This window comes from Pongo abelii, chromosome 14, assembly GCF_028885655.2.
Source record: "Pongo abelii isolate AG06213 chromosome 14, NHGRI_mPonAbe1-v2.0_pri, whole genome shotgun sequence".
NCBI classification, from domain to species: Eukaryota; Metazoa; Chordata; class Mammalia; order Primates; family Hominidae; genus Pongo; species Pongo abelii.
The window spans coordinates 112,642,818-112,650,914 of record NC_071999.2 but is presented as its reverse complement, the minus strand read 5'-3'; the positions used below and the strand labels follow the sequence as shown (position 1 = coordinate 112,650,914).

General features: G+C 41.2%; 1 pseudogene; it reads right to left on the bottom strand.

The window, feature by feature from the left end:
- Positions 1-1,518: 1,518 nt before the first annotated feature.
- On the bottom strand, positions 1,519-2,081 carry LOC100438674 (large ribosomal subunit protein uL29-like; annotated as a pseudogene).
- Between the last annotated feature and the right edge of the window lie 6,016 nt (positions 2,082-8,097).

Genomic DNA, 8,097 nt, shown 5'->3' with positions numbered 1-8,097 from the left:
GTTGGCCAGGCTGTTCTCGAATTCCTGACCTCAAGTGATCCTCCTGCCTCAGCATCCCAAAGTGCTGGGATCACAGACATGAGCCACCGCGCCTGGCCTGTGTCATCTTTTTAAAAACCATTAAAGAGAGGAAAATGTCTAAAGCTGTGAGTCTATTTGCTATTAGCACCATTGGCAGCACGTGGAAAGTAGCATCTATGTTTCCTGAGTGCTTTCTATATGCTACTAACGCTTCTAGGCTTTTTAAATGTTTTTGTTCGTTTGATCTACATTTTAATAAAATTATTACCATCTTCTTAAATAAGCCATTTAAGTTTCATTATGTTTGAATAGAATATGTGCTTAGAAAAAAAATCAGTTTGGTTTCTTCTCCTAAGCCCTCAGACTCAGTAAAGAGTGATATATGGTAATGTCTGGTTGAACTCATATGTTAAAAAAAAAAACACCAAAAGTTTGTGATCTTGTTCTTGGCAATCTCCTGCTCAGGAAACATCAATTCTCAGTGCTTGGGTTTCTAAAAAGGATAACCTCTGAGGCATGCATCAGTGTCTGAAGAAGTAGGTTTAATTTGTTTAAAGTTCCAACTATCACCATGCTGACAGTAGCCTAGATGCACGTCTCCCAGTGTCAGGCAGGACTGTTAACAGCTGAAGAGCCCATCCAGTGCTTCTTTCTCATTTTATGAGTCTGAGACTTAATGGAGTACTGTATGGGAACTCGGCAAGTACTGTTTTCACCTGGGGTGGTTGTGGAGGGTTATTCCATTAGTTGGGAGTGGTTTCCAAGGAACACTTGCTGTCAGATTCCCTATTGTCAGTGACTCATTTATGTGACAACCCAGCATGCTCCTGGCAGCGACGAAGTCCTCAGGGTAGCAGTACTTTGGGGCTCACTTCTTACCAACAGGTGTGGGCAATAGCAGAATCCATCTTGCAAATCAAATGCGCTTAGGTATTTTTCAATTTTACTGTTATCACTGTAAGTGACAGAAAGGGGAATTGAACCATTATTCTTTTAAAAACTATTACAAAATATGTATTATTACTAATCAATAAATAGGATTTTCCACTGCTTCAGTTACTCCAGGAGAACAAGGCAGGGAGTTTAGGCATCTTCCTTTGCTCTTTCAAATCCCCAAAGTTGTCTTCCGTCCTGTAAAAGACAACTTGAACTTACTAACCACACAAAGCCTGGCAGTATGAAAGGTTCATGCACTTTCTTAAAAGGGCCTGCCCTGTGCCAGGGGCTTGTTGAGGGTCCACATCTGTTTTTTCATCTTTTAATGAATCTTACTATAAGCAAAGCAATGGGCTCTGAGCCTGGAAGGGGAGACATAAATAAGAAATAAGACACAAACTCTGCAGCAACGTGTACACCAAGCCGTTCACACAGAGCAAGAAGTTGCTGATGTCTTGGACCGGGAGGAAGCTTACTCGTTGTCATTGCAGCCGGCCTCCATATTTCCCAAGGTAAAGGAGCCTCACGTTTCCTAAATACCTAATATTTGTTCATATTCGTTTAGCACGGCTTCCATAACAAAGCATCACAGATGGGCGCCATGAACAACAGAGATGTGTTTCTCCCAGTTCTGGAGGCTGGAAGGCCACGATCATGTGACGGGCATGTTTTTTTCGTCTGAGGCTTCCTCCTTGGCTCGTAGAGGGTTATCTTTCTCCTGTGTCTTTTCATGATCTTTTCAGTGTGTATGTCTGTGTCTTTTTTTTTTTTTTGCCGCAGTGGGTACAGCCGCTCCTAACGCTGCTGCTTCTTGGTCTTCAGGTTCTCCTCGGCTTGTTGAGCCGGCGGCGCCTGGCGCGAGTCTTCTCAGGCCTCAGGGTCAGGGGCTCGCACCTCTTGCCCGTGCAGAATTCCCTGAGGTTTTCTTTCTGAGTCTGGTTAAGAACGGTGAGAGCACGGGCAAGGGACTTGCAGACGACTCGGATCTTAGAGAGCTTGGAGGCCTTGCCGCCTGTCACTTTGGCGACTTGCAGCTGGGACCGCTCCACCTTCAGGTCGCCCAGCTGTTTGAGCAGCTCCTCCTCCTTCTTCCCGCGAAGGTCTGGAGACTTGATCTTGGCCATTGCTGCACAGGCCACCCATTCATCTCAGATATAGACACATATATACATATATATAGAGACACCAATCACATTGGATTAGGGCACACCCATATGACCTCATTTAACCTTAATTACCTCTTTAAAGGCCCTATCTCCAAATATAGTTATGTTCTGAGGTACTGAGGGTGAAGGCTTCAACATGTGAATTTCGGGGCACAGGGTTCAGCCGATAAACTATGCCAAGCCTCTTATACATATTATTATCTCATTTACTCATGACGAAATTCCTCCATGGGAAATGCTATCGTTGACCTTTGCAAATAAACAAATCACGGAAGTAGAATAGAAAAATGCAGAGATTTCAGGCTTTCTAATGGGGCTGATTTCCAATCCAAGCAATTCCTTGTAAGCTATGTGAACTTGGCTAACCCACTTAAACTCTGAGCTTTACCACACAAAAAAATGAAGATGAATTTCAGTGAAGAATCAGCCTTCCTTAATAATACAACGCTACCTGTCTATAGTTAGACAAAGAAAGTTAAGATCTCAACTATTCAAGAGATCCTTACTATTTTTCTTCTATGGGTGAGCAATTGATCACTTATAAATATGAAATGTTTTACTAGACAAATATTGGGATCCTTTAAAAATGTATGTTGTTTGCATTCTTTTCAAAGAGGCTTCTCAAGCTTTGGTAACTTATTAATAAAAGGCCCATTCTCCCCTCCAGTACTGATGATTATAAGATCCTCTCTCCTATATCTGACTCATGGAGCAAATCTTTATGAGCAAAGACAATGTTTTCCTAGAGGGAATAACTGGTTGAACTCGTGTGTTTACAAAAAAAGCCTGAAGTTTTTTTTTGCTCACTGCAACCTCTGCCTCCCTGTTTCAAGCGATTCTCCTGCCTCAGCCTCCCGAGTAGCTGGGATTACAGGCGCCCACCACCACGCCTGGCTAATTTTTGTATTTTTAGTAGAGATGGAGTTTCACCATGTTGGCAAGGCTGGGCTCAAACTCCTGACCTCAAGTGATCAGCCCTCCTCGGCCTCCCAAAGTGCTGGGATTAGAGGCGTGAGCCACCACGCCCAGCCCCAAAGCCTGAAGTTTTGATGAGGTAACAACCTAAAGGTTGAGGATTCCAGTTTCTGATAGGATAAGCATCTCCCTCCTTTTTTTCCGTCTCTCTTTTTTTTTTAATGATAAACTTACTTTGAATTCTGAGTGTGTGGACTTTCTATACCACAAATATTCTACCTCTTAGGGTTACTGTACTGACTCAATGAAATGATCTGTGAATAGCAAATTGCCTGGGACACTATCAATATTTTGGATGTAAAATGATGGAGGATAAACAGCTGGTGTCCTGGGATGTACTCTCTTCAGTTTCTCTGAGAATCCCCGAGTCTCAGAGCCAAGAACTTTCAATAGCTGCCGTTGCTGAGGTTTTATTATTTTGGAATCAATGAGAGTTAAAATACAATGAAACAAGATGAGGTTTTTCACGTGATAATTCTATTTCCTTACAAAATTGGACACAAAAATATTGATTAAGATTCATAACAAGACTCATCATTACATAAATTTCTAAACTTCTGATTCAAACGAGGTACCACGAAGCTGATTACTTCCTGCAAAAAAATGGGAGGTGAACTTGTACATAAGGGAAGAATTATTCCTTTTTTTTTTCTGGCTTCTGCCTAAAATGGAAATTTTCCTGAAATTGAAAATTTTCAAATTTTCTTGTTAATTGCAGTCACTACCTCTGGGAATGAAACTTAGATGCTCCATATTCCCAAGAAGGCTCTTTCTCGGGGGTTTATAGAAGAACTTGAGCTAGCTGTGATTCTTTTGCACTCAGCTGAGAAGAGGGGAGTGGTTGCACCCTACTTTCCAGGCCTTCCACAGGCCTGGTGCTGGCGGGCTGGCAGGCAGGCAGGCAGGCTCCTCTCAGGTGACAGTGACAAATTCTTGCAAACGTGCAATAGAAAGTAGAAGGGGAGTTACCTTCCAGAGACTGGGTTAGCTTAACCTTCCCCTCCCACATTGTACTTTTCACTATAAAGAAGTAAAAAGGTCAACCTTCCCCTTGGGACTGGTCTCACTAGTCACTTCCATAAAAGATACTGTCTTGAGTGACTTTCCAAGCCCCGGGCTAAGTCTGGAGGTCAGAAAGGGTTAGGAAGGCCCCCCCAGGGAATTCATTCTCCAATTCCCCTCCCCTTAGGTGTTGTTAGGTTGGCCTTTGTTTGCATTCAGACTTCAGGAACCTTTGTTTTCAGCTGAGCAGGGCTTTTTGCTGAGGTCCCACATTGTGATGTGTGTGGTGGGCTCTGAATTTTACATGTGTCTGTTCCATTTGGTTTTCACTCTTTTGACATAGTTCAGTATCTGAGTCATTCATTGCCTTTACCTGTATTTGAGCTCTGATTAATAGCTAATAGGATGAATGGATAACACTTACACCGTGCTTACGACATGCCAGGTGCTGCTCTGAGAGCCTTACAGATATCAACTTATTAATGGAAATTTCCAGGCTTCCTGTCTGCAGAATCTTTCGTATCAGGGCAATCCATATTTGTAAATTCAACCAATGTGGGTAAGAGGCTCACATGGTGCAAAGCATAGATGAAAAGAAGAAGAATTGAGTGGCTACCCTTCCTGAGCCTCCAGTGTGAGAACGTGAGTTTACAGGTAAGTGTTTCATGTGGCAGGTTTTGATGGATGTAGAGAGAAGCACAGATAAAGTACTAAGGGAGGCTCAAAGGAGAGGAGGAACTCACATTGGGTTGTGATCATCATGAAAGAGCCACTTTGGGGAACAGCAAATATTTCAAATGGCAGCAGTGGGAGGGGAGCATGAGAATCACGTGCCATGTGCTGGCACCAGAGGGAAGCTCAGGCTTGTTCAGGGGCAGTGATAGCCAGATCCTGACCTCCAAAGCTAGGACAGTAGACGGCCTGTCTAAAAAACCTGGGGGTTTTCCTAAGGGCAAATGACAGAAGAGTTGTTTGTATTAAATGTCAGGAGGATAAAGTGTAGAGCCAGGAAGAAGAGGAAGCTACTGTAACAGTCAAGCAGAGAGGGAATGAACCTGGAGGTGGGGCAGTGGCAATGGAAATCAAGAGAGCTCAAAGTGAGTTTGGGCTGCTGAATCTCACAGTACGAGGCGAGGAAGAAGGGAGGAGCCGCCACTGTTCCAGAACTTTTAAGGCTGGCATAATTCTGTCATTAGTTACAGAAGCTGCGGATTTAGGTGGGATATATGCGTGTGTCACTCCGCACAGGGGAGGATAATGGTATTTGTTTTGGACATGTTGAGTTTGAGGTCCTGCTGAGACATTAGGACAGTAGAGGCACGCCAAAATGACCAAGCCAGCACTCTGCCAATGAAAGTCTTATTGCAAAATAAATGCACAGAGTAAATATAGTCATTCAACTATGTCATAGTCTTACTTCCACAAACAGACAAAAAAAAATTATCAAGAGTAGGTTCTTAAAGAGGTCTGTAGCAGCCGGGTGCAGTGGCTCACGCCTGTAATCCCAGCACTTTCGGAGGCCGAGGCGGGTGGATCACGAGGTCAGGAGATCGAGACCATCCTGGCTAACACGGTGAAACCCCGTCTCTACTAAAAATAGAAAAAACTAGCCGGGCGTGGTGGCGGGCTCCTGTAGTCCCAGCTACTCTGGAGGCTGAGGCAGGAGAATCGCGTGAACCCGGGAGGCGGAGCTTGCAGTGAGCAGAGATCGCGCCAGTGCACTCCAGCCTGGGTGACAGAGCCAGATTCCGTCTCAAAAATAAATAAATAAATAAAAAATAAAAAGGTCTGTAGCATCACCTCACCTAGTTATTTTCTAATATATATACGTATGTGTGTGTTTTATGTCATTTACCTTTGAATAATTCACATGAAAATAAAAGTTACATATGTGTGTTTAGCTACTAAGAAACACAGAAAACACAAAGTACAAACAGGCAAAAACCAAAAACAAAATCAAAACTGTAAGGGACTCACCACCCAAAGGTAAAAAACTTAACACTTTACTGTATTTTCATTCTTTGATAGTTTTTTCAACGTGTAAGTTTTCCCCCGCGTGTTTGTAATCATAATTGTAATTTTTAAATCATTAAATCTGATTCTGACCTGCTTTTAAATCCGCTGTTGTACACACTTCCTGTGTAATCATCTCCCATTAAATATCTTTAGGGAACTTAGAAAAAAATTATAATAAGAAAGAAAATAGAGCTGATAGAATTCTACCTATTCTTTGGGCAATCCCCATAACTATTTTTTGTGTTTTTTTGGCTGCTTTGCAATTTTCCAGTGTTTGGATGTCTATTAAATTAAATAGAAGCTACCAGCATCTACTTTTATTTGTTTATCTTTGGGCGTTTATCCTCAGAATGGTGAGTAAATTTACATTACTTATGAAAGTGGAGTATAGCCCCAGATGCTAACAATAGTATAGTTTGTTATAATTCCACATTTATGTCCAATGTAACTGGAAAATACTAAATTTTCTGCCAAGCTTCTATAAAATCTAAGGAGTATAGGGGAAATGCTTTGCAGTTTCCATCATTAAGGTAGATGAGATTAAAAAGAAATTAAACCCAACTCAAATATTCATAAATATTTTGAAGTTATTAGGGTAAACAAAATTCCTTTCTCATGCCTTTTCTACTTTCAACCAAAGGAAAAACACACTCAGTTCTCTTTAGTTTGTTTATATCAGAGGATACTGACCCTAGAAGCAAATACCAACCACACCTGTGGGACTGTTCCTAGGACATTTGACATCCAGGTGGAGCTGATCACTGGAGGAAGTTAATCTGTAGGGATCGGCTTAATTTTCACTCATCTCTTCAGACTTTGTTTGCCTTGGAAAGCATCCTGAGGGACAGGATCCTTTAGGAAGCTTTTCAAGAAGCCCCCTTAAGAATATTCTTTCCCTGCAAGGCCAGGAAGTGCCATTTTGTCCAAAATAATTGGAATTCAAACCTCAAAAAGGCTGAATTCATTTGAAAATTTGAAGAGTCAATTCAAGAAGGTTTTACATTTTGTAATGTTTTCTTATCAATGGCATAAGGAAGCATACAATTTGAAAGTTAGACTTGTTTAATTTAAAACCCATATTCTAGTTTTGTACCAGTGTTTTATCTGGTAATATTTAGTCCTAGTATATGTAGGCTGGGGACAGGATGGAGTTCAATATGAATACCACATACAAATTATATGTTTATAATCACATATATGGCTATGATTTTTTCATTTTATAAAAATCAAGTTATTTTCTTATTAATGATAAAAACATCCTAACACTTTGTATAATAAATTGCTTTTTGTGAAGTATTGGAAGATAACTCTAGGAATCTTTTTGTATTCACTGGAGGTACTGCTATTTAAACAATATCCTCCCCATTTATGATCAGAGCCAAAATGTTTTTAAAACAGGATGCAAAATACCACAACGTCTCATTATGGGGTTGAGGTTTCCTTTAATATCGTGTTTATGGATCTGATAATCAAGTAAAGATAGTAATTGAAGGGTTGTCTCTACTCAGCAGTTGAGATGGGAGATGAAGGAAGATGGTGTCAGCGGAAACCTGGTTACACGCAGTCAGCTCTGCCCTCCTCGAAGGGAAGGAAGGCAACGCCCAAGCGTTGCCTTTGTAAAGTACTCTCTTGATTTGTTCCTCAAAATTTTAAAAAGATTTAAAAAGTGTCTACCTACCCATTTTATTTTAATGGTAATTTTGAGTGGGCTAAATGGGACATTTTAATGTGTGGTACCATTCACATGCATAATGGGTTCAGGCTGGCTCTGTGCTTTGAAAAGTCAATGTCTTTCGTGTGCCTGGTTGGTCAACTTTAATTGGGGAGGTGCTCAATTCTCCATTTCATTAAATCCCCACCAACCAAGAACAAAAGTAAAACTCTTAGTTATTATAAAAATGGAAAAACAAAAATCATTTAAAGTCATATCTCAAAGAAACCCACCCTGAGAAGGACAAACCTGGGGGCCAAGATCACATAT